Source organism: Bos grunniens, chromosome X, assembly GCF_055505025.1.
Source record: "Bos grunniens cultivar Pamir isolate PY7600 chromosome X, Bosgru_T2T1.0, whole genome shotgun sequence".
Lineage (NCBI taxonomy): Eukaryota > Metazoa > Chordata > Mammalia > Artiodactyla > Bovidae > Bos > Bos grunniens.
Window position 1 is genome coordinate 41,181,695 of NC_141194.1, and position 26,072 is coordinate 41,207,766.

The 26,072-nt window shown below is 40.5% G+C and overlaps 1 long non-coding RNA gene and 1 pseudogene across 1 annotated transcript; one reads left to right on the forward strand and one right to left on the reverse strand.

Moving 5' to 3' along the window:
• Window positions 1–1,076: 1,076 nt before the first annotated feature.
• Window positions 1,077–6,423, reverse strand: LOC147340211 (uncharacterized; annotated as a pseudogene).
• A 13,311-nt stretch (window positions 6,424–19,734) lies between these two features.
• LOC147340212 (uncharacterized) lies at window positions 19,735–25,816 on the forward strand. Its single transcript, XR_015159740.1, has 2 exons — window positions 19,735–19,957; window positions 22,976–25,816. It is a non-coding gene; the product is annotated as an uncharacterized LOC147340212 (long non-coding RNA).
• Window positions 25,817–26,072: the final 256 nt, after the last annotated feature.

The following is a 26,072-nucleotide window of genomic DNA, read 5'->3' on the forward strand; positions in this document are numbered from 1 at the left end:
AACAATGTTTGATAGTTTCAGGTGGATGGCAAAGGGACTCAGACATACATATATGTGTATCCATTCTCCCTCAAATGCCCTCCCATCCAGGGTTCCACATAACATTGAACAGAGCTCCATGTGCTATACAGTAGGACCTTGTTGGTTATCCATTTTATTTTTTTAATTTGTTTATTTTTAATTGAAGGATAATTGTTTAAGAGTATTGTGTTGGTTTCTACCAGACATCAACATGAATACAGCAGTGTGTACATGTCCAACCAAAACTCCCTAACTATCCCTTCCCTCTTATTCTTCCTCCCAGCAACCATAAGTTTATTCTTTAAGTCTGTGAGTCTGTTTCTGTTTAGTAAATAAGTTAATTTGTATCACGTATTTAGATTCCACACATAAGGGATGTCATACAATGTTTCTACTTCTCTCTCTGACTTGCTTCACTCAGTATGACAATCTCTAGATCCACCAGTGTTGTTGCAAGTGACATTATTTTGTTTTTAATGGCTGAGTAATATTCCATTGTATATATGTACCATATCTTCTTTATCCATTCCTCTGTTGATGGACATTTAGATTGCTTCCAAGTCTTGGCAATTGTAAACAGTGCTGCAATGAACATTTGGGTACATGTACCCTTTTAGGCCATGTTTGTCTCCCAATATATGGCCAGGAGTGGGATTGCAGGGTCATATGGTAGCTCTAAGAAAATGTACCAAAATATTTTTTATGAATAATCTAAGAGTGAACTTTTACAAGATTGACATTATAAATCAGAATCATGTTTAAGATCATGACAATGTTTTCTCTGGTACTATCAGCTGCTGGATTGATTGTGTGGTCACTATAATACACATTTATGAAACCAAATGGATGCTAATTTTCAAATGAGGTTGGTGGTTGAGCAAGATATTTTGAGGCTTGTTCTGTCAGCATAGGATTCTACTGGGGCCAAGGCTGCCACCATATTATTAAGCCTTCCCTTCTCTCTACTGGGGCTTCCTAGGTAGCACTAGTGGTAAAAAACCTGCCTGCCAATGCAGGAGATGTAAGAGACTGAGAGCTTACGGTGAACAGTGTTGGATTTGTGATCTCTGAAGAAGATTTAACTTTGGGACCAGGGACCAGGCTTGATCACTCAAGAGCTTTTGTATAGCAGAGTTTTATTAAAGTATAAAAATGGACAGAGAAAGCTTCTGACATAGACATCAGAAGGGAAATGGAGAGTGCCCCCCTCACTAGTCTTTAGCAAGGGAATTATACTTTTTAAAATTAGCTATTACAAGTCAAAAAAATGTCTCAAGGTTGTAAAAATTTTACCAGACTCACTCCCACAACTTGCACTTTAGGACAACAGGATTAAAACTTAACAATAGGAAAATCCTATCAGACCCACTCCAATAGCATACATTCTAAGATATCAGAATTAGTCAGAAGGTTTTCAGGAAGGAGAAACTCCTCAAGCAGGATACACTGTTGTTGTATAATCCCTAGTACAGAGTTTAAACTGAGTTGTTTATTGTATAATCATCAGTTCCAGGCTTAAAGAAAAAAAAAGTTTCATGTGACTAAGACTAAGGAATGCAGAGAAATAAAAAAAACAAAACAGTTGTCCTTTCCTCCTCCTTGAGAATTCCAGACCTCTCTCTCCTCGGGGACCTCCGGATTTCTTATCAACCTGCCTAGTAACTGACTCTCTCATTCCCCCTTTTTCTTTTAGGAGAATTATGTTGCCAAGGGAAAGGGGCATCATTTTCATTCCATAACTACTTCCTGCTGTTGAAGGGCGTCATCCCTAAATTGCTGAGGCAACATATTCTCCTAACCCTCATATTGAGGATCTCTGATCCATGTGCCCCAAATAATAGTTGGAGGAGTCTGTGGGACTCTTAGGAGCCTGGACAGCTATTTGTGACTTAAAAGCTTTCAAATGGTTAGAAACAAATCCAGTTACACAGTTACAGATGCAGGGAGCAAATAGTAAAAACAGAACAATTAGAGTTATTACATTTAAGATAGGTTTCCATCAAGGGGAGCTAGTTAACATTTCCCAAAGTGAGGTGACTGAGGCTTCAGGAGAATCCATAGCCTGTTCATGTGTTTAATAAAGTGAGTAACATTAGTACTCATATATGGTATATATGTACAACACTGGGTATGAATAATAACACAAGTTCCTCCTTGTATGGCTGTTAGAATATCTAAGGCCAATCTGTCATAAAACCACCCTTCTAATTTGTATTTGTTTGGCATTAAGGGCTGAAACGGAGAAGGCAATGGCACCCCACTCCAGTACTCTTGCCTGGAAAATCCCATGGATGGAGGAGCCTGGTAGGCTGCAGTCCATGGGGTCTCGAAGAGTCGGACACGACCGAGTGACTTCACTTTCACTTTTCACTTTCATGCATTGGAGAAGGAAATGGCAACCCACTCCAGTACTCTTGCCTGGAGAATCCCAGGGACGGGGGAGCCTGGTGGGCTGCCGTCTACGGGGTCGCACAGAGTCGGACACGACTGAAGTGACTTAGCAGCAGCAGCAGCAGCAGCAGCAAGGGCTGAAATAGCTTTTTGAGAATCTTGTAAAGCCTGTTGAGTAAAGTTAGAGCATCAACTCATAGCATAACATTTGTAGTTCCCAGAGAGGGAATGAATATTGCAGCCAGATAATCATAACAGTGAAATACGGACCTTACCCAGTGAGTTTTAAGGTGGCAGATTAGCAGGTTTCTCTGAAAGCTCTGAAAATATGAAGCTGTGAGTAAAAGGTAAACCTAGGGTGCATCTCCAGAGAAGCCAATGGCACCCCACTCCAGTACTCTTGCCTGGAAAATCCCATTGATGGAGGAGCCTGGTAGGTTACAGTCTGTGGGGTCGTGAAGAGTTGACACGACTGAGCGACTTCACTTTCACTTTTCACTTTCATGCACTGGAGAAGGAAATGGCAACCCACTCCAGTATTCTGGCCTGGAGAATCCCAGGGACGGGAGCCTGGTGGGCTGTCGTCTATGGGGTCGCACAGAGTTGGACATGACTGATGTGACTTAGCAGCAGCAGCAGGGTGCATCTCCCTATCTAACCAGGGGGAAGCCATGCCCATACATAAGAGCCACATATCCAGTAGGTCCCACTAGGCGCAAAGCAGCGTGACTGAGGGTCCAGTCCCAATGAGTGCCTGGCCAGGCAAAAGGGAGGACCTGAACTTCTTATGAGCAGCAAAATAGTCATTAAACCAAGATAATGTATAACCAAAGTCGAAAGTCACATTATGTCCATAGTTAAGGTACAAAGTGTTACACTAGTCCATTTTAGGATTGCCAAATATCATCGGATTAAAGAAAGGCATCACACGTGATTGTTGTTGGTGAAGATATTCAGAGTTGAAGAAAGTCTTTTCCTTGAAATGAAGAAACCCACCATGGGAAACCTTCAACCGATGAAGAGGGGAGTGCTCTGCAGACCCAGAAACTAGACTGTGGAATGCAGTGTAAGAATGAACCCAGGACAGGAAGGCATTGTCTTGAGGGTCAAACGGCAGACTCAGGACTTTTGGAGTCAGCAGGAGTAGGCCCACATAGATTATCAGGCCCATCTGAAAAGTAAAAGGTGAAAGCATAGAGGATAAAGACATAAAACAACATTGTTTAGTTTTGGTCAGGGTGCCACTTTTTAACTCGAGTGTGGTGCACTCAAGAATCAGTTCCTGGTACCTTGACAGCTGTGGGAGAAGAAAGAATAACCTGGTAAGGGCCTTCCCAGAGGGGCTTGAGAGATTGGCCTCCAGATGTCAAAGTCTTTATCAGGACCTCGGTGCCTGGTTAAACAGTGGCTTGTTTGACTCAGAGGCTGGGTCAGGAGTCACCTCCCGGAGTTTCCATAACATCTCTTGAAAGGCTGAAAGCTGAGTCGTATAGTTAGTTAACGCTAAGGCTTCAGGGTCTATAACAATGTCTGTGCATAAAAAAGGTCTTCCATAGATACTTTCAAAGGGGGATAGTCCTTGCTTTTTAGGGGCAGTCCGAGCCCTCATTAAAGCTATGGGTAGAACTTTAAGCCAATTATCCTGAGTCTCTTGAGTTAATTTATGCAGATATCTCTTAATAATGTCATTAGCCTTTTCTATCTTCCCTGAAGATTGGGGTCTCCAGGAACAGTATAAGTGATATTTATTCCTGGAGCTTTTGACACCTCTTGAGTTACAGCAGCTTTAAAGGCAGAGCCATTGTCACTCTGGAGGCTCCATGGCAGCCCAAACCTGGCAATAATTCCATGGATTAAAAATTTTATAACTTCCTTAGCCTGTCCTCTACAGCAGGGAAAGGCCTCAATCCATCCAGTAAAAGTGTCTACCCAGACCTGCAAGCAAGAAAATCCATTTGTTTTTGGCATATGAGTAAAAGGAACCACAGCCTCATTTATTATTCATAAGTCTTGAACTAGTTTCCATTTATCATTTGACTTTTTCACACCCAAAATAGGAGTGTTGCATGGACTATTACATGGAATTAATAGCCCCTGCTCCTTTAAATGCTCAATGATGGGTTTTAACCTTTCCTTAACCTTGGGCTTTAGTGGGTACTGCTTTAAATGTGTAAATAGGTGAGGGTCTTTGAATTTGATAATGACCGGAACAGCATTTTGTGCTCAATCCACCATTTTTCCATTAGTCCACAATTTAAGATTTACATTTTGTTCAATTAATTGGAAAGAAAGAGCAGGTTCCACGTTCATGAAAACAGAGGCCTGGATCTTGCTCAGTATATCCCTCCCCAGAAGGGGTGAGGGAGACTCCAGCATGATCAGAAACTCGTGAGAAAATAGCACAGAGTCCCAGCTGCAGCTTAAAGGATGACTGAAATAATAGCATTTGGCTGGTCCTAATGGTCCCATTACAGTAGTGGATCAAGAGGAAAGTGGACCAGGGGCTTCAGTGAGCACAGAGAAAGTTGCCCCAGTGTCCAAAAGAAAATCGACTGATTGGCGCCCCCCCCCCCCAGTTATTAATACCCGGGGTTCCTCAGGTGTTATTATGATGGGAGCTTGTGTGGGGACCCCCAGGCACCTTCAGTTCTGATTGTCCCGAGAGCCTGACCCCTGGGGCTGACACCTCTGGGGGCAGTCTCTCCTCCAGGGTGGTCCTTTACAGACTGGACAGGGAGCCAGGGGCAGCTTAGGTTCCTGAGAGCAACTTTGCTTGAGATGCCTCTCTTTTCCACAGTAATAGCAAGCCCATCCCTTTTCACCTGGGTTCCTCTGGGCATTTTTCCTCAGGCTGCTTCAGAGAGGATCTAACAGCCATTGTTGGGGCTTCAGTCTTTCCCTGGTCTTTTTTTTTTTTGCCTCCTATTTTCCTCCTCATTTTCTCTACTGTAATATACTGTCTGAGCCAGCTGAAGCAGTTTTTCTAAAGACTGATCCAGTCCTAACGCCTGTTTTTGGAACTTACAGAAGATATCTGGAGCTGACTGAGTGAGAAATTTATCTTTTAGGATCATTTCTCCTCTGCACTTTTAAGATCAACTCAGTAAACTTGCAGAGAGCCTCCTGTAGTCTATCTAGGAATTTACTAGGAGTTTATCAGGAGTTTCCTTCTCTCCCTGTTCTATGTCAGTCAACCTAACATAGTTTAAAGTCTTAGCATGTTCACTTGGGTCTACAAGAATACATCTGGCAAAGTGGTTCTGATCCCACCCTCTTTTAGCCATGTTATAGTCCCAGTCTGTCTCTGCTATGGGAACTTCTTGTCTCCCCATAGGGAAGAGAGCTATTTCATGTCCCCTCTTTCCTCCTTGCCTCACGCTCAAGCCATTCATCTCCAAAGCAGTAGCTCCCCTCAAAACTTGAACTCTCAAGTCAGGAGTCAGCATCTCCCCCAAGACATACATTACATCTCTCCAAGTAAGCTCATAAAGTAAAATTAGTCCCTTAAAGGCTTCTATGTACTTTTCTGGATCCTCTAGATAGTCTCCAAGATCTCTCTTTATCTGTTGTACCTCTGGATAAGAAAACAGCTTATGGACTGGTTATTTTTCCCAGTGGGGGCTTCCTCAAGAGGCAGTAAGTTATGTGGCTGCTCCTCACCCCTCTAGCTACGCTTTGCATACATTCCCAGGGATAGATTAGTGAAACCTGCTTTTTATCATCTTCATCCTCTTTCTTGTCCTCTGTCTCGTCCTTAGTTTTGGTTTTCTGTGCCTCCTCTACTTTGACTGTCTGAGTTCCTATTGAAACCAAGTTAGTCTGAAGCTGCCTTGGAACTGGGGTTGTTTGAACTTCTATCGATACTGAGGCAACTCTTCCTGGAGGGATTCCTTGCCCCTCATCTTGCTCAGTTGTGAGCCCAAGATACAGAGGCAAAGGCAGAGTAAGAGGACAGGAGGGAGCTGAAGGCTTTACACCCAAATCTGTACCCTTAGGACATAAGTCTGGCATATCTCTCAGAGAGAAAAAGAGTAACACATATGGCACTTCTACCCATTTGCCTTGTCTTCTACAGAACCAGTCTAGTTGTAAAACAGTATCGTAATTAAGAGACCCTTCAACCAGCCATTGTCTGCCTGCCACCCTCCAGTGTATATTGTGGCCATGAAGATTTGCCAAAGAAAGTCAGGCATGTCTTCTTTAAACTCTGGGGGTCAAACTTATCCCAGTTTTTCAGGACACAATCCAAGGGTGTGAGTCTGTAACTTTGAGTACCTCCCCTTTGTAAGAGAGAAAAAAGCGGTGACCAGGGCCTTTGCTTCCTTCCATTGGAGGCGTCCCTCCCTGCTCTACATGGGGGTGTAGACAGACTTTCCACTGAAGCTTCCCTTCCTTAGTCTGTCCCTTACCCACCCAGGCACCTTACCCGTCCCTCCTGGTTCTACCAATGAGGCAGGGTGGAGATGCACCAGGGGTAGACCTGATGGCATCCTCAATTGATTTCTAGTTCCATACCACCACGACCTTTGTTTGATTTGCCAGAGTAGTTTCCCAGAATGTTTCCCAAGCTAGTAAGCTAGTACTACTAGAGGAAGCACCCATCTTATGTGTCCCCGTTCACGTTCCTGAGTACAGTCCTGACTGCAGTAGAAGCAATGAATCATTGCCACGTCAGTAAACCACTGGAGAGCTGTATCTAGTCCACTAAGAGCTAGTACAGTGGAAGAAGCCCACCGTACTCCCAAGCTGGGATTCTGAACCTATGTTCTTAGAAACCTCATGTTCGCTAGCAAGTCTGGGTTCCTATGACTATCAAGCTTGGCATCTAAGTAAAAGTATACAGTAATGGCATGAATCACAAGTCCATTGAAAGTCTATGATTTGACAGATTAAGTTGGTAGTTCTAATTTCCCACACAATTTTGAAATGGTCAAAGAGACCAGGAAAAACTGACTGAGAAAGGAAAGTTTGGCCCAAATGCTTTGCCCATGTCTGGTCGCTCCCTTCACAGGGAACTTGGGAGTCTCTTGCCATTGGTTGGTTGGTATAAACCCTGGACAAGGCTCCCCTTTTTAGGGCTGCCTTCAGTCATTACAAGGCACAGTGAAATCACAGAGCAGGGCTCATCACTTGCTTCATGCAGAGTGTGTCATTCATTCACATAAGCACACCGAAGAGTTAGTAAAGTAAAGCAGAAAATGTGTATACTGAGAAAGCAGAGTGGCTAGAGCTCTGAGTGTTCTTACTTTGTCCTGAAGATCCTGGACGAGCCTCCAAGATGATAGCTTATGGTGAATGGTGTCGGATTAATGATCTCCAAAGAAGAAGAATATTTAACTTTGGGACCAGGGACCAGGCTTGATCACTCAAGGGCTTTTATATAGCAGAGTTTTTATTAAAGTATAAAAAGGTACAGAGAAAGCTTCTGACATAAACATCAGAAGGGGTACAGAGAGTGCCCCCTTACTAGTCTTTAGCAAGGGAATTGTATACTTTTTAAATTAGCTATTACAAATAAAAAGAATGTCTCAAAGTTGTAAACATTTTACTAGACCCACTCCCACAATCTACATTTTAGGATAAGAGGATTAGAATTTAACAATAAAAAGAGCCTACCAGACCCACTCCAATAGCATACATTCTAAGATATCAGGATTAGTCAGAAGGTTTTCAGGAAGGAGAAACTGTCCTCAAGCAGGATACATTGTTGTTATATAATGCCTAGTACAGAGTTTAAGAGTCCGACACGACTGAGTGACTGAATTGAATTGAATTGAACAAAGTTTAAACTGAGTTGTTTGTTGTGTAATCATCAGTTCCAGGCTTAAAGAAAAAAAAAAAAAAACCAACATGTGACTAAGACTAAGGAATGTAGAGAAAAAAACAAAACAAACAAAACGTTTGTCCTTTCCTCCTCCTTGAGAATTCCAGACCCCTATCTCTTCGTTGAGAACCCCAGACCCCTCTCTCCTCGGGGACCCCCAGACTTCTTATCAACCTGCCTAGGAATTGACTCTCAAGATGTGGGTTCGATCCATGGTTTGGGAAGATCCCCTGGAGTAGGAAATGGCAACCCAACTCCGGTATTCTTGCCTGGAGAATCCCATGGACAGAGGAGCCTGGTGGGCTACAGTCCATGCAGTCACAAAGAGTGGGACACCACTGAAGCAACTTAGAATGTGCTTCTCTCTACCAGTAACCAGAAAAGTCTAAGGATATCTATTCCTTGTCTGTTGGACTTGAACATTGGTCATGGTGATACACTTCGGTTGAAGCAGTCACCTTCAAAAAAGCTCTGTGCATTGCTTGAGAAAGTTGCTTTCTTAACTGTTCAGAAATAGTTGTGTTACCTAGTTTAATAGTATAAATGATAGCACTGAAATCAATCCCTGAAAGCATAGACTTATAATATAGTTTAATCTCTGTTATTTGGCCTTCTATTTAAGTCTGTATGAAATGCTTGCTGCTTTAGAGAGGAATTAATCTTCTTCATTAATTTATCAATGAATACTCATACTTAATATGGTATAAACTGTCAATCTATGTCCCTACTTATTTAACTATTTAAAAATACTTAATAATTGTCTTTGAATATAAAATTGACAGCTTTCACATCATTAATTGTAGTAGCATTTAAGTTTTGCGAAGATCAATATACATTTATGCTTCAACAGTTTGAAAGAATTTCAATATGTAAAGCCCATGAATTTTTTTTTTACTCCAAGTTATATCTAGAATACTTCTCTCCAAATACATCTAGAATTTGAATGTGAACATTCTGATAATGACAATAAATCAGAATTATATGTCTCATTCATTCATAAGTGTTATGTTGATTAAATATCAGGGTAATCTATATACTCTCATATGACTTTTGATTAGTGTAAATAAAAAGATACCAGAAATTATATGTTTTATTTATTTATTTTTTGCCTTCCAAGGGCTGAGACAGATGCTGATTTTATCTCTATAACCGAATTCAAAGCCTGATGTTGGGTCCATCCTTAGTTTCAGCTTAGACAGTCTCAGGATCAGGTTTTGAACCAGTCCTCCTTCATTTGACTTTAATCTTCTAACTCAGTATGATCCTACTACTTCCCTTCTTTCATGGCCACATCTTTCAACAATGGTTCCACTTTTTCTTCTATTTCTGCATTAGTCACACTCTCATTTATTCATCAAAGAAGCTCTGAACTTTACAATATGGCAGGCGGTGTGCTAGGTACTGGATATAACAACTAAGAACTAAACATTCCCTTTTCCCAAGCAGTTTTTACTGTAGGGGTTGAAAGATCAGTAAACACGTGATTTCTATATATACAGTATGTGATTAATTCTGTGAGGCAGGAGAACACAGTGTGTGTGTGTGTGTGTATTTGTTATTTATTGCTGCTCAACAAATTACCCCAAAACTTAGTGGCTTAAAACAACATAATCTCATAGTTTCTGTGTGTCTGGAATTTGGGAATGGCTTGACTGGGTGGTTCCAGCTCAGGGTTGCTCATGTTATTGGAGTCACAACGTTGGCTAGGGCTGCAGTCTCTGAAGACTTGACTGGGGATGGAGGATCTGCTTCCAAGATGGAGCACTCATGTAGCTACTGGCAGGAGGCCTCAGTTCTTCGCCATATGTGCCACTTTATTGTGGTGCTTGAATGTCCCCATATGGCAGCTGGCTCCCACAGAGAGAGTGGTGAGACAAAAAGAGAGGGAGAGAGGATGAGAGGGAGAAAAGCAGAGAGCAAGAGAGATGCAATGCTTTTTATGACCGAGTTTCAGAAATCACACATTGCCACATTTGCCACTTTTTAACAGCTAGACAAGCTAAATCTGACCCACTCTCAGTGGGAAGGGAATTAGGCTCTGCCTTCTGCAGTAGTCTTAAAGACTTTGTGGACATATTTTAAAACTATCACAATTTTTGAAAGAATATCTGTAAGAATAAATGCAACATTTAAAACAAAAATTATCTCTAGGTGGTGAGACTATGTTATTGATTTATTTGTATTTTAATTGCTTACATGGATATGGATGTATTAAAATAATACTGTATACCTATACAGTTTTAAATAGACCACAAAAAATGTTATATAATGTTGACACTGTAGAATGTTGAACACATTTCTTAAAACATTCTCAGTGGACTTACTTAAGATGATTTGGCAGAAATAGTTCCATGATACAGAACTTCTGATTTATATATCACATTATCCCCAGTTTACAAGTGATGGAACCAAGATATAAAGAGGTTAATAGAGGTTAACCAACTGCCCAAGGTCTTAAGGTAAATAAGTGGTATAGATGAGGTTTGAATCTAGGTAGCCTGGTTCCACAGCCCAAGCTCTTAAACTAAATGAAACATCCGCAGTAAATAGTGGACTATATAACACTGTATATCAGACAAACAATAGCTCAGAAAGATGAAAGAGCCAGAACTGATCTATTCAGGCAAAGCTTCACAGAAGAAGCAAACAGCAAGCTGTGCCTTGAAGGAAAAAAAAAAAAGGAATTTAAGTGATGTAGGGTTGACATTCCAAATGAAAGGAATAACCTGGTGAGAGTCCATAAATGGGTTGAGAAAACTGGTCCTGGTATAGTAGAAGGGTTCCTGGTGAGCTGTATGATTTAAGGCAAAATGGAGTGAGGTGGGGGATAAGAGTGGACTGCCAGAATTACAGAAGCTCTGGCTGCAGGCAGGAGGGTTTCCCCTTAATCTGTGTTCACACACAAACTTGGAGCTCTTCACCTTTTGCCACCAGGAAGCAACTTAGAAATTTTCTGGTGCATGCCTTTTATTTTAAAAATGGGGGCCTAAGGCCTGTAGGAGAAACTGATTCACTCTCTTCCCAATTTTATTTTACTTATTCTATTATGTTAGGAATTGTTGGAATGTTAGGGCATTTTTTTTCATTTAAAGTCCTGAATTATTATATTTTTACCATTAAATTTTTTTCTAATATAAATAATGTTTTCTAAAATTGACCACTGAAGTTTATAACATGTTCCATCATAATTGAACTTATTCCATCGTAATTGAACTTCTCCCATCATAATTGAACTTATTCTATCATAACTGAACTTACATATGCTAAACCAGGATGCTGCCATTAGTGCCATCAATGCCCATTTCCAAAATTACCCAGGGGATTTCCTGTTGATGTGGGAGATATACTTGTTTATTTACATGTTCTGGGTACAAAGGACTTTTAAAACCAGATATACAAACCTGTTCCCAAGGATTTAGCACTTTATAGCCTGTGAAAACTTCGAATTCAACAGAATTAGACCTTTTCAACAGGCACTGGTATCTTATTATTCTTAGATGTAATTTCCAGGATGAAAAGTTTTAAACTATCCAAATAAAAAACAATACCGTATTTGCTTTCTTTTCTTCTATTTATTCAAAGTTTATGTTGAAATGAAGAACCTAAAGAGCTGAGATCAGTCCTCCATGATAGTACCCATTTCACACCATGGGCTTTTTAGATGATGTCATGCTAATTACCTGGAAAGGCTGGATGAAATAATTTTTTCCCTTTGATGAGTAATAATAACTGGTTTTATCCTGCTCTCTCTGTTTTTCCAGCAAGAATCCAAGGAGTCTTTGCTACAAATTGGATATGGACCCCAAGTTCTGAAACATATCAAGTCCTCTCATTCAGACTGAAGATCAAGATAATTCAGAGTACGCACAGATGGCCCTAGGAACTAAACGAGACATCTTTACTTTGCTGGTAACTCCCAAGGTACCAACACTGCCTCATTCATGGGCTCTAGTAGTTACCAAGAGTGAGTTATAGTTTGCTCTTGCTGCCTCCTGTCTCCTCCCTCCCTCTCTCTTTTCCTTTCTTCCCAGAAACAAGGCAAGAGAAACAATATACAGTTATTGCCGGGGCAGGGGCAATTCAAAGCCAATCAGGGAAAAGAACTGTCTATGTGACATTATCAAAGAGGTTAGGCCATTAGCAGGATGATTAATGTACCCGATGCTGCCTCTCATTAAGGGTCAAGTCTCCTTAGTAGCTAATGTGGGCAAAATGATCTTCTAGCATCCATTAAGGCTCTCAGATAAATGCCCAAGAGAATTAATTCAATGGCTACCTCTACTTGGGAACACTGTTCTCCCATGACCCAGACCTTCTTACCCAGCTACAGTACTTACCTCTCTTAGGTGACTCATTGGGCTCAGATCCACTTCCAGGGTGCTGCTCGGCTTTTCACTCTTCCTGCCCGTTGGAGACCTCTTATCCAGAGATCCTCGTGGCTATCTATCTTTCTGAGCTTCCTTTCCTTTATCCTGCATCATTCAATCAATCTAAATTGGCCCCGTTTTGTTCCTTCTCAGGTTTTTTTATGCAGTACCATTTCATCTGCATTTTTCTTGCCTCTGGTTTTTCTTTGGTCACAATTTTTATTCTTTAAAACTTTACTATGGTATTTTAAAAAAGAAAGTTGCTCCTGCTAATGGTGATTAAGTTGTGGGTGTATAAGATACACATTTAGCAAATGTTTCCCAAGGACAACATAATATGGTTTCCCTCTCTCTATATGTTTATGTGTGAATTTTTAAATCCATGACTTTATTTTGGAGTGAAATTAGGCTATAGATGTTATATCAGGGGAAGAACATTTTAGCTCAATACCTGGTTATTCATTTACAATTTCTATTCACATATTAGTCATATTTCTGCCGAGAGAATGCTGCTTTTTATAAAGCAACTTCTTAGATCTCAGCAGTTCATGACAATAAGCATTTTTTCCTCACTCTTCGTTCTATAGGTTGGCCAGGGAAGCAGCGAATAGGTACATGTGATTGAAACATACACGGGGAGGGTGTCAGTAGGAAACAAGTGGAAGAAGATGAGATTGAACAGGCAAGCAGGTGGCAGGTTTAGAAGGGCCTCATGCAGCAAGGAGACCATGGGGAATCCCAGAACTTTTAAAGTAAAGACGTGGCATGATTTTATTCTAGAGAATAACACTGATGCTGTGTGGAAGGTGGGCTGAAGCTGGGGTTCCCTGGAGTCACGTGCCCACCTGGAAGGCTGTGATAGGAGTTGAGACAGGAACTGGTGAGCCTGTGAAATAGATTTGGGCCATAAAATATAGAGTACAGAGCACAGATAATAGACTGCAAAATTAGCAGTATATTAGATGTAGGGAGAAAGGAAGAGAAAAGGCTAGGATGAAATTAGGGTTCAAAGGTCATCTGGGAAGTGAGTTGTGCAGCCCTGGAGAGAGTAGATGAATACAGGAGAAACAGGGAGGAAAATGAGATCACTGGCATCCTGTGTAGATCCTGCCAGTGTATAAAGGAACAGGTACACCGATTTGTTTTCTTAGCCACAGATTTAATTCAGAATGTGGGAGAGGTAGCTAGATGATGACAGTGAAGATGGTGGTAACAATTGCCATCGATGTTGACAATAAGCTAGATGCTATCTCCTTCCATGCATTTTCTCATTTGATCTTCACAACAATTCTATAGAATAGGTACTTTTAGAAAACGTTATATTGGAGTATATTCAATTTACAATGTTGTGTTAGTTTCAGGTATATAGCAAAGTGATTTAGTTATACATATAGATGCAAGGAAGAACTATACAAAACAGATCTTAATGACCTGGATAACCACAATGGTGTGGTCACTTACCTAAGGCTGATCATCCGGATTATGAAGTCAAGTGGGCCTTAGGAAGCATTACTATGAACAAAGCTAGTGGAGTTAACGGAATTCCAGCTGAGCTATTTAAAATCCTAAAAGATGGTGCTGTTAAAGTGCTGCACTCATATGTCAGCAAATTTGGAAAACTGCAATGGTCACAAGACTGGAAAAGGTCAGTTTTCATTCCAATCCCAAAGAAGGGCTATGCCAAAGAATGTTCAAACTACCATATAATTGCCCTCATTTCGCATGCTAGCAAAGTTGTGCTCAAAATCCTTTAAGGTAGGCTTCAGCAGTATGTGAACTGAGAACTTCCAGATGTATAATCTGGGTTTCAAAGAGGTAGAGGAACCAGAGATCAAATTGCCAACGTTTGCTGGATCATGGAGAAAGCAAGGAAATTCCAGAAAAGCATCTACTTTTGCTTCATTGACTACACTAAAGCCTCTGACTGTGTGGATCACAGCAAACTGTGGAAAATTCTTAAAGAGTTGGGAGTACCAGACCATGTTACCCATCCCCTGAGAAACCTGTTTGCAGGTCAAAAAGCAACAGTTAGAACCATACATGGAACAACTGACTGGTTCAAAACTGGGAAAAGAGATTGATGATGCTGCATACTGTCAGCCTGCTTATTTAACTTCTAGGCAGAGTGCATCATGCTAAATGCCGGGCTGGATAAGTCACAAGCTGGAATCAAGATTGCTAAGAGAAATATCCACAGCCTCAGATATGTAGATGATACCACTTTAATGATAGAAAATGAAGAGGAATAAAGAGCCTCTTGATGAGAGTGAAAGAGTAGAGTGCAAAAGCTGGCTTAAACTCAATGTCAAAAAAACTACAATCATGGCATCTTGTCCCATCCCTTCATGACAAATAGATGGGGAAAAAATAGACACAGTGACAGATTTTATTTTCTTGGTCTTCAAAATCACTGTGGACAGTGACTGCAGCCATGAAATGAAAAGATGTTTGCTTCTTGGAAGAAAAGCTATGACAAACCTAGACATATTAAAAAGCAGAGACAGCACTTTACTGCCAAAAGTCCATATAGTCAAAGCTATAGTTTTTCCAGTGGTTATTTATGGATGTGAGAGTTGAACCATAAAGAAGGCTGAGCACTGAAGAATTGATGCTTTCACATTGTGGTGCTGGAGAAGATTCTTGAGAATACCTTGGACTGCAAGCTAGTTAATCCCAAAGGAAATCAACAGTGAATATTCATTGGAAGGATTGTTGCTAAAGCTGAAGCTCTAATACTTTGGCCATTTGATGCAAGAGCCAACTCATTGGAAAAGACCCTGATGCTGGGAAAGACTGAAGGCAAAAGAAGAAGGAGGTGGCAGAAATGAGGTGAGGTGGTAAGATAGTATCACTAACTCAATGGATATGAATTTGAGCAAACTCTGGGAGACAGTGGAGGACAGAGGAGCCTGGCATGCTGCAGTCCATAGAGTTGCAGAGTGGGATATGACTTAGTGACAGAACAATATCAACATGCTGCTGCTGCTGCTAAGTCACTTCAGTCGTGTCCGACTCTGTGCGACCCCAGAGACGGCAGCCCACCAGGCTCCCCTGTCCCTGGAATTCTCCAGGCAAGAACACTGGAGTGGGTTGCCATTTCCTTCTCCAGTGCATGAAAGTGAAAAGTGAAAGTGAAGTCGCTCAGTCGTGTCTGACTCTTAGCGACCCCATGGACTTTTTCCAGGCAAGAGTACTGGAGTGGGGTGCCATTGCCTTCTCCAAATATCAAGATATATATATCTATTTTTCAGATTACAGAGTATTGAGTAGAGTTCCTTGTGATACGTATACAGTAGGTCCTTTTGATCTATTTTACATATAGTAGTATGTATATATTAATTTAATATCCTTGTTTCACAGATGAGGAACCTGCTGGGTAGAGTTGATGAGGTTATAAAGGCACACAATTGATGAGTAGTAGAGAAATTTGATCAAGTGTGTCTGTCTCCTCTCTACTTCCACTGTGGTGAGGTGTTTGTAACTCCAAGCCTAGCCTTAGTATTCAGGTAGGGCTGGCTGGCCTATGCCCAAAGGGATGATTTCACACTTTTTGAAGTCTGCTTGAAATAGTCTGGATCTTATAAGGCAGTTCCTTTCTTTACACAATCACTGACTGATTGTAGTGTCTTCACGACAATCATCTCCCTAGCTAATAAAGTTGACCCCCTGACATGAGTAGCAGTTTTTCATTTCATAAAAATCTTTCACACACATCTTCCTATTTGTTCCTTACAAAAATGCTGTAGGTGTTATGATCACCAAAGGTCTGCAAGCTTTTTCCTTAAAATATCTGATTGTATGTATTTTAAGCTTTGGGAGCCATATGGTGTCTGTCTCAACTACTCAACTCTGCTCCTACAGCATTAAAGCAGGTAGCAATGATACACAAATGAATGATCATGTCTGTATTCTAATCAAGTTTTCTTTACAGAATTAGGTGACCAGCTATATTTGGTCTATGAGCCATAGTGTGCTAACTCTTGTTCTAGATGAATGAGCTTCCATTCAAAGTGGTTAAAATGATCCTCCCAATCTCATGCAACTTATAGGAGTAGAAATGGAACCTAGGTTTCCTGTTTATTCATGCAGTAAGTATTTGAGTCCTTATTATGTGTCATGCTCATGCACGTTCAGTTGCTTCAGTCGTGTCCATCTCTTTGCAACCCTATGGACCATAACCCGCCAGGGTCCTCTCTCCATGGGGATTCTCCAGGCAAGAATACTGGAGTGGGTTGTCATTTCCTCCTCCAGGGGATCTTTCTGACCCAGGGATCCAATCTGCATCTCTTCTGTCTCCTGCGTTGGCAGCCAGGTTCTTTACTACTAGCGCCACCTGGGAAGCCCCAGGTGTCAAGCATTGTTCTAAGTAGTGGGGATAAAGAAGGTCCAGGCTCCCACGCAGTTTACATATTCCATGGAGACAGATGATGAACAAGTACATGAGCAAAGAAGATAACTTCCAAAAGTGAGAAGTGCCATGAAGAAAAGAAAGCAGTGTTAAATAGAAAATGACTTTAGCTATGGGAATCAGAGAAAACCTCTCTGAAACAGAAAAAAAAAATTGAGCTGAAATCTGGAGGAAGAGAATAAGTCAATTACACGGAGATTTGGGGAAGATTTGTTCCAGGCAAGTGGAATAGCGAAAAAAAAAAGCAGTGTGGCTAAAGTGAACAAAGGGGAGGGGAAGATCTGAGAAATAGGGGGGGAATAAGGGTAAGAATTATAAGCCATGACAAAGAATTTTATTCCGAGTGAAGTGGAAAGCCAGTGCTTTTTTGACTATAACATGCTGTTTTTAAATCTCTTTGTGTCTCCTCCAATGCAGAAGTTCACACACATGCTCTCGGAATATTATATATTAGTTAATTGGTGGGTTCTGTCACTTAAGTTCCTTCAAGGCATGAAAGATCCATCAACATGTGGGGATCATTGACGACCTTTGTGAGGAGCCACATTAAATAGACCCTCTCTCATGGGACGTTTCCAAGAAGGCTATGCCTGATACATTTGTCCAGGGACAGCACAGCAGCCCCTTGTTTTCTCCCGGGACAGTGTTGGGCACCATCCAGACCATCTGCTCTGGCCCAGGTTCCCTGGCCATAGGCTCTACCACCATTTGCCAAAACACCCTGAAAGCCAGGAGTGGGTGTGTCTGACATCACAGCTACTTTGTCAGGATGAGCCATCATAGTGGATCAAGAGATTTGTGGTGATCTAGTTCTAAGTATACAATTGACCAGCTGTGGGTAAGTTTTCTGTCTCCTTTTTCTCCTTTGTAAACTCACAGCACTGTTGGGCTGGTGACATGAAATTATGTATGTTAAAATCTGAGCCAGAGAGTACTTGTGTGTGCATATGTGCTAAGTCACTTCAGCCTGCTAGGCTCCTCTGTCATGACGATTCTCCAGGCCAGAATACTGGAGCGGGTTTCCCTGCCTTCCTCCAGGGGATCTTCCTGACCCAGGATCGAACCCGTGTCTCTTATGTCTCCTGCACTGGCAGGCAGGTTCTTTACCACTAGTGCCACCTGGGAAGCCCCAGTATGGTCTCACTGAGAGTCAATTCTTTTTCTTTCCCAAGTACTCTGGTATTTAGTGATTACTAGCTAAAGTCCCATGGAAAGTAGTGATTTATTTACCATCTTCATTTTATTAGGACTTTGAGAAGTACTGAAAAATTACAGGAAGCCTTGAAGTACTTGGAAACATTCTGAAGTGATTTGGTCATCTCTAAAATGCCTGCCTTTTCAGAGAAGTTCCTTGTGCTGGGTCCTGTGATGCTCCTCTGCCCAGATCACCCTTCAGTGAAGGACAGGTTGTTACCAGCAGTCAGCCTTCAATGTCAGCACCTTCAGAGATTGCCTTAGCTGCAAACTGCAGCCTCACCGAGGCCACTCCCTTCCCAGATGACTTTTTTCCAATGCCTGATTGAGAAGGGAGTATAACAATCTGACTATCTTGACCCAATGCAGGAAAACTCCCGAGGCTCTGACGATGCTCAAGAGGGTGAGCTTAGACTGTTGTTGACCTTGCATCACAACCCAGCTTCTCCTGCTATTCAATCCTGCTGTTGTTTCCTTCTTTCTACGGGTGTTGATCCTAAGATCACTCCCTAAAAAACATTGTGCACGTTAAACTCCCAATCTGCTTTCCAGAAAATCCAACTTGTAATGATTTTGTATAGGTGTTTTGCCTTCTTCACATTCCTGTGACCATATATATTAGTGAATCTGGTGCTTGTGTACAATGCTTCTCTACAATTGTTAACATTTTATGTCATGTATATCTCTGAAAGGGTATGTGTGTGCTTAGTCACTCAGTCGTGTCCGATTCTTTGCGACCCCATGGACTGTAGCCTGCCAGGCTCCTCTATCGATAGGGATTCTCCAGGCAAGAATACTGGAGTGGGTTGCCATGCCCTCCTCCAGGGGATCTTCCCAACCCAGGGATCAAACCCAGGTCTCCCACATTGCAGGCAGATTCTTTACCATCTGAGCCACCAGGGAAGCCCATGAATACTGAAAAAATATATGACTTGTATATTCTTTATGAAAAGATCCTTCTTCCATAAAGTTAAAAAAAAAAATGACACAGAAGTAAAACGTTCATTCAAGTACCTGAAACCTATAATTTCTCCAGCTAAAAAATTAAAATTTTTTAAATTTAAATTTGATTACAAAATGCCCATTTATTAGGCATGACTGACATGAGATGTATATCAAATGAATGATTAATCACAGTTAGCTAATGAGTACATGTATCATATCAACATTCAAGGGAAGGAAAAGGAAATACTGGCATTTGAGGGGTTAAGTCAGGGTCAGAAAGATTAAGAAATTTAGAAAAGCAGCATGAGAAAGATGGTGTATTTATTTGAATCCCACATAGCAAATGATTTTGCTTCTTTTGGAAATGATATTAAATACATGTACATGGCAGTGTGTGCCCTTAGCAGAATGTCCTTGGGCAAATTAGTCTTAGAGAGGTTAAATGAGGGCTGTAGTGGTGATTAAATGAAAAAATGGTGGGATGGAACATGGTAAGTTCTCAGTAAATGTTAGCTGTGGCTGTTGTTGTTACTCAAAGTGGCATCTGGGTAACAGTCTCCAGGGAAGCCTCTCTCAACAGCTAACAGAAAACACTAATGAAGGCCTGTGGGGAAAAATAAACCTCCCAGCATGGAAAATAAAACTGATAGATCATATACTGTCAGAACCTTGAAGAAATTGGAACTAATTTCAGGACAACAAGAGCTGGGTTTGGAAACAAAATGCTTCGTAAAAGGTAGAAAAGTATTTTGTTCTCCACTCACTAGAGATTCACCCAGAGATTCAAGATTTGAATCAGCCAGAAATGTGAGTATCTTTCTTTTCTCCTGAGTATGGGAAGGGATGGTACATACACAGATAATAGGTTTTTAGGGCATCATTTACATGGGGCCATTGTAGAAAGAACCCAGGTTGTAGTGCATGCTGGGAATTATCATTTTTTCATGTAACCCATCAGTTCAGAGAACCAGGCCATCAGGTAGGAAGGACACATCATCTCACATGGGACAAAGGTGCACAAAGGTAAATTTTGCTTAAATTTGCACATCGACTTGTCATTTTGTTCTAAGTAGGAGAAGTATATTCTATCACTAGCTGGAAACAGGGTACAGGATCAAGGACTAAGATGAATAAGTAACAATTAGGCCTGTGAAAAATACCATAGAACAATGGGGGAGATGTATCTAGAAGACTCAGAAGAATAACAGACTTCTGATAATTATCTACCAATGAATCCAGAGGAAAACGTCAAGAAACTATTTGACATTTACAACAGAGCACAGGAAGACATAGTCTTCATAACATAGCTGCAGAATAGAAGGATAGTAACATTAATAAAAAAAATCTTGTTATAAAATCAAATAAAAATGTCAAAAATCATTCCAAAATGAGAAGATCCATGATTATTAAAAAAGATGGTAGATCTAAAATTCTTTGTTATATTATTAATAAAACTGAAAAGGTTGTGGGGACCAGGTAGTGAGGGTCAGGAATATAAGCTTGTGTTATATCCTTTGTCTCAAACAGAAGAGACTCAAATGATATAATTTCACTTCTCACTCATATAGATGAGTAATAGTTTGTAAAGATAACCTTTAAATAACCACTAGCACAATTGTCAGTTATTATCAAAAAACAGAAGCAAAGGAAACCAGAAAGAAGTGTTAAATGTATGAAAATATAGAATAAGATGACATAAGCCATAATAATGACAAATGTCAATAGGTTAAATCAGTGGGTTTCAAAATTTCAAGCACTTAAATCTTATTCTCAAAGAAAATGCTACATTTATTTTTCTGGAGTTGAGCTGTAGGAGTTGCTTGTATATTTTTGAGATTAGTTCTTTGTCAGTTGCTTCATTTGCTATTATTTTCTCCCATTCTGAAGGCTGCCTTTTCACCTTGCTAATAGTTTCCTTTGTTGTGCAGAAGCTTTTAAGTTTAATTAGGTCCCATTTGTTTATTTTTGCTTTTATTTCCAATATTCTGGGAGGTGGGTCATAGAGGATCCTGCTGTGATGTATGTCGGAGAGTGTTTTGCCTATGTTCTCCTCTAGGAGTTTTATAGTTTCTGGGCTTACATTGAGATCTTTAATCCATTTTGAGTTTATTTTTGTGTATGGTGTTAGAAAGTGTTCTAGTTTCATTCTTTTACAAGTGGTTGACCAGTTTTCCCAGCACCACTTGTTAAAGAGATTGTCTTTAATCCATTGTATATTCTTGCCTCCTTTGTCAAAGATAAGGTGTCCATATGTGCGTGAATTTATCTCTGGGCTTTCTGTTTTGTTCCATTGATAAATACTTCTGTCTTTGTGCCAGTACCATACTGTCTTGATAACTGTGGCTTTGTAATAGAGCCTGAAGTCAGGTAGGTTGATTCCTCCAACTCCTACAGCTCAACTCCAGAAAAATAAATGACCCAATCAAAAAAATGCGCCAAAGAACTAAATAGACATTTCTCCAAAGAAGACATACAGATGGCTAACAAACACATGAAAAGATGCTCAACATCACTCATTATCAGAGAAATGCAAATCAAAACCACTATGAGGTACCATTTCACGCCAGTCAGAATGGCTGCGATCCAAAAGTCTACAAGCAATAAATGCTGGAGAGGGTGTGGAGAAAAGGAAACTCTCTTACACTGTTGGTGGGAATGCAAACTAGTACAGCCACTATGGAAAACAGAGTGGAGATTCCTTAAAAAACTGGAAATAGAAATGCCTTATGATCCAGCAATCCCACTGCTGGGCATACACACTGAGGAAACCAGAAGGGAAAGAGACACATGTACCCCAATGTTCATTGCAGCACTGTTTATAATAGCCAGGACATGGAAGCAACCTAGATGTCCATCAGCAGATGAATGGATAAGAAAGCAGTGGTACATATACACAATGGAGTATTACTCAGCCATTAAAAAGAATACATTTGAATCAGTTCTAGTGAGATGGATGAAACTGGAACCTATTATACAGAGTGAAGTAAGCCAGAAAGAAAAACACCAATACAGTATACTAACGCATATATATGGAATTTAGAAAGATGGTAACAATAACCCTGTGTATGAGACAGCAAAAGAGACACTGATGTATAGATCAGTCTTATGGACTCTGTGGGAGAGGGAGAGGGTGGGGAGATTTGGGAGAATGGCATTGAAACATGTATAATATCATGTATGAAATGAGTCGCCAATCCAGGTTTGATGCACGATACTGGATGCTTGGGGCTGGTGCACTGGGACGACCCAGAGGGAGGGTATGGGGAGGGAGGACGGAGGAGGGTTCAGGATGGGGAACACAGGTATACCTGTGGCAGATTCATTTCGATATTTGTCAAAACTAATACAATATTGTAAAGTTTAAAAATAAAATAAAATTTAAAAAAATAAAAAAATTTAAAAAAAGAGAAAATGTTACATTTAATTCCAAATGACAAAGCAGTGCTTTTAAAGTTGCATTTATTGATTATAAGATCAATTAATGAGGCCAATGATAATGAGAAAGTCACCTCCACTGAGTGGATACCACTGTCTTGGATTGTCAGTTTATCTGAAAATTATAGATAATTTTCAGTCATAGCACAATTTTTACTAGAACTTGACAAAACGATTCTAAAGAATATTTTGAAAAAGAAGATAAAGTCAACAACAAAGACAAAAAGAAGAGTATGAGGGTGGGTGTAGAGTTGCTATACAAGATATTAAAATGTACTGAAAAACTAATAATTAAAGGCATGATACTACCCCCAGATACCGGTTCCAAATTGGGAAAGGAGTACGTCAAGGCTGTATATTGTCACCCTGCTTATTTAACTTTATATGCAGAGTACATCATGCAAAATTCAAGGCTGGATGAAGCCCAAGCTGGAATTAAGATTGCCGGGAGAAATATCAATAACCTCAGATATGCAGATGACACCGCCTTATGGCAGAAAGTGAAGAGGAACTGAAGAGCCTCTTGATGAAAGTGAAAGAGGAGAGTGAAAAAGCTGGCTTAAGACTCAACATTCAAAAAACTAAAATCATGGCATCTGGTCTCATCACTTCATGGAAAATAGATGGGGAAACAGTGGTAACAGTGAGAGACTTTATTTTGGGGGGCTCCAAAATCACTGCAGATTGTGAGTGCAACCATAAAATTAAATGACACTTGTTCCTTGGAAGAAAAACTATGACCAACCTAGACAGCATATTAAAAAGCAGAGACATTACTTTGCCAACAAAGGTCCATTTAGTCAAGGCTATGGTTTTTCCAGTGGTCATGTATGCATGTGAGAGTCGGACCATAAAGAAACCTGAGCATGGAAGAATTGATGCTTTTGAACTGTTGTGTTGGAGAAGACTCTTGAGAGTCCCTTGGACAGCAAGGAGATCCAATCAGTCCATCCTAAAAGAAATCAGTCCTGAATATTCATTGGAAGGACTGATGCTGAAGCTGAAACTCCAATACTTTGGCCATCTGATGTGAAGAACTGACTCATTGGCAAAGACCCTGATGTTGGGAAAGATTGAAGGCAGGAGGAGAAGGGGATGACAGAGGATGAGATGGTTGGATGGCATCACCGACTTGATGGACATGAATTTGAGCAAGCTCTGGGAGTTGATGATGGACAGGGAAGCCTAACATGCTGCAGTTCATGGGGTCATGAGGAGTCAGACATGACAGAGTGACTGAACTGGACTAGCTCCTGAAGAGTAATAGCATTTAAAATTCCAAGTATATGTGCAGTTGTCCACATTTTTTAACTTAGAAAAGTTTGCAAATCTACTCAGTTGGAAATGTATGAATTATTGAAGGAATGATTTTAGACCAGAGGGCTAACCCATTTGAGAAAAATTAAATAACAAAGTTGATTATATTAAAGACAGACATTTCAAAAGTGAAGCCATAAAGTAAGAATAGATTATAGAAAATAATATATCCTTGTGGTATAGAACCACTTTCCAAACATGACACTAATAAGTTAAACCAGAGGTGGAAAAGCTACTGCCCACCCATTGTTGTTAAGTCATCTCCAACTCTTTGTGACCCCATAGACTGTAGCCTGCCAGCCTCCTCCATCCATGGGCTATCCCAGGCAAGAATACTGGATACAGGAGTGGGTTGCCATTTCTTTTTCCAGGGAATCTTCCTGACCCAGGAATCAAACCTGAGTCTCCTGCATTGGCAGGCAGATTCTCCTGTGTTGGCAGGGAAGCCCACTGCCCACCCGTGGCTGAATTTAAAATGAAGACATGCCCATTCAGTGACTATCCTCTAGGGCTGTTTCTGCTCTACAAAGACAGAGTTGTGACAGACCATTTGGTTGGCAAAGCCTGAAATATTTATCATCTGTCCCTTTACAGAAAAAGTTTGTTGACTCCAGACATCAATCATAAAACAATTTTATATGGTCAAATCTAAGAAGTTTACACTTTGGCATGGAATATAACCTCATAAATAAAAAGGAACTGGGAAGAAGATTTGCAATATATATGATAGATATATGGATATAATGAGATGGTTGGATGGCATCGCTGATTCAATGGACATGAACCTGGGCAAACCCCAGGAGATGGTGAGGGACAGGAAAGCCTGATGTGCTGCAGTCCACGGGGTTGCAAAGAGTCAGATGCAACTTGGGGACTGAACAACAACAACTACAACAAAATGGATGTAACCATCTTTTACAAAACAATAGGAAAAATTGTACATTAGTAGAAAAATGGGCAAAAGACAGAAACAGGCATTGCACAGCACAGAAATTATAAATAACCAATAAAACAATGAAAAAATATCAGTTCTCACTAATATTTTAAAAAGTACATTTAGAAATAATGCTACAAATAGATATTAGGCAACTCAAAAAATGGAAGATAGATAGCATGCACCAAAAGACTCTCACTGGCTAGTGGTGGATGTGTAGAAAGAAGGTGAATTAGCAGCATATCAGAAAAGCTCTAAAATGTATATACCCTTGATAAAGGAACTCCGCTACTAGGATTTACCCTAAGGAAGTAATAGGATGTTTATTGCAGTATTATATATAATAATACAACATTGGAAGCAACTTTAAATATGAAAGAATATATCATTTCCTGAATAAATTATAACCAACCAACAGGATGCAATATTCTAAGATATTAAAATTATGTTGTTGGGACTTCCCTGTTGGTCCAGTGATTAAAGCTCTGTGCTCCACTGCAGGGGCCCCACGTTCAATCCCTGGTCTGGGAACTAAGATCCCTCAGGCTGTCTGGGGTGCCCTAAAAAAGAAAATCATGTTATACTTTTGTCAAAAAAGTACAAATGTTCAGAATATATTCTAGAGAATAAAAGATAGTTTAAAAAAAAAACAGAAAATATATTGTAATTGCAGTTTTGAAAAGAAATTCACATAAAAATCCCTGGCAAACATCAGTTAATATTAGTTATAGCTGCCCTGTGGGATAACAGATGAGTTTTATTTTCTCCTCTTTGCTTATTCATATGTAAGTGCTTTATTGAACTGTCTCATCTCTGTGGGGTACAAAGAGGAAATGGTTTTATTTTTCTCCATTCTCAGCCTTCACTCCCACAACTGTGTTATATGAGAAGTCCCACCCGCTGGGTCACAGACCCCTTAAGGACATTTTGGGATGATTCCTTGACTTCATTTTTAGGATATTAAAAATCTGTCAATTTCATGTACTCTCAGAGCTTTTCTCTTTCCCCAAGTTTACCAGGTTTGTGGCTCAAGGGCCCTGGAGTGAACCATGGTGTGTGGCAGGGCTCCCAAGTGCTGCCCCTTCTTGGCAGGCTTCTGTTGTGTTGCAGGGGTGAAGGAGGAGGGATTAGGGAAAATAGTAAGTGATTTAGCTGCATTCCCTGGCAATCTGGTGGCTCAAACGGTAAAGAATTTGCCTTCAGTGCAGGAGACCTGGGTTCAATTCCTGGCTCAGG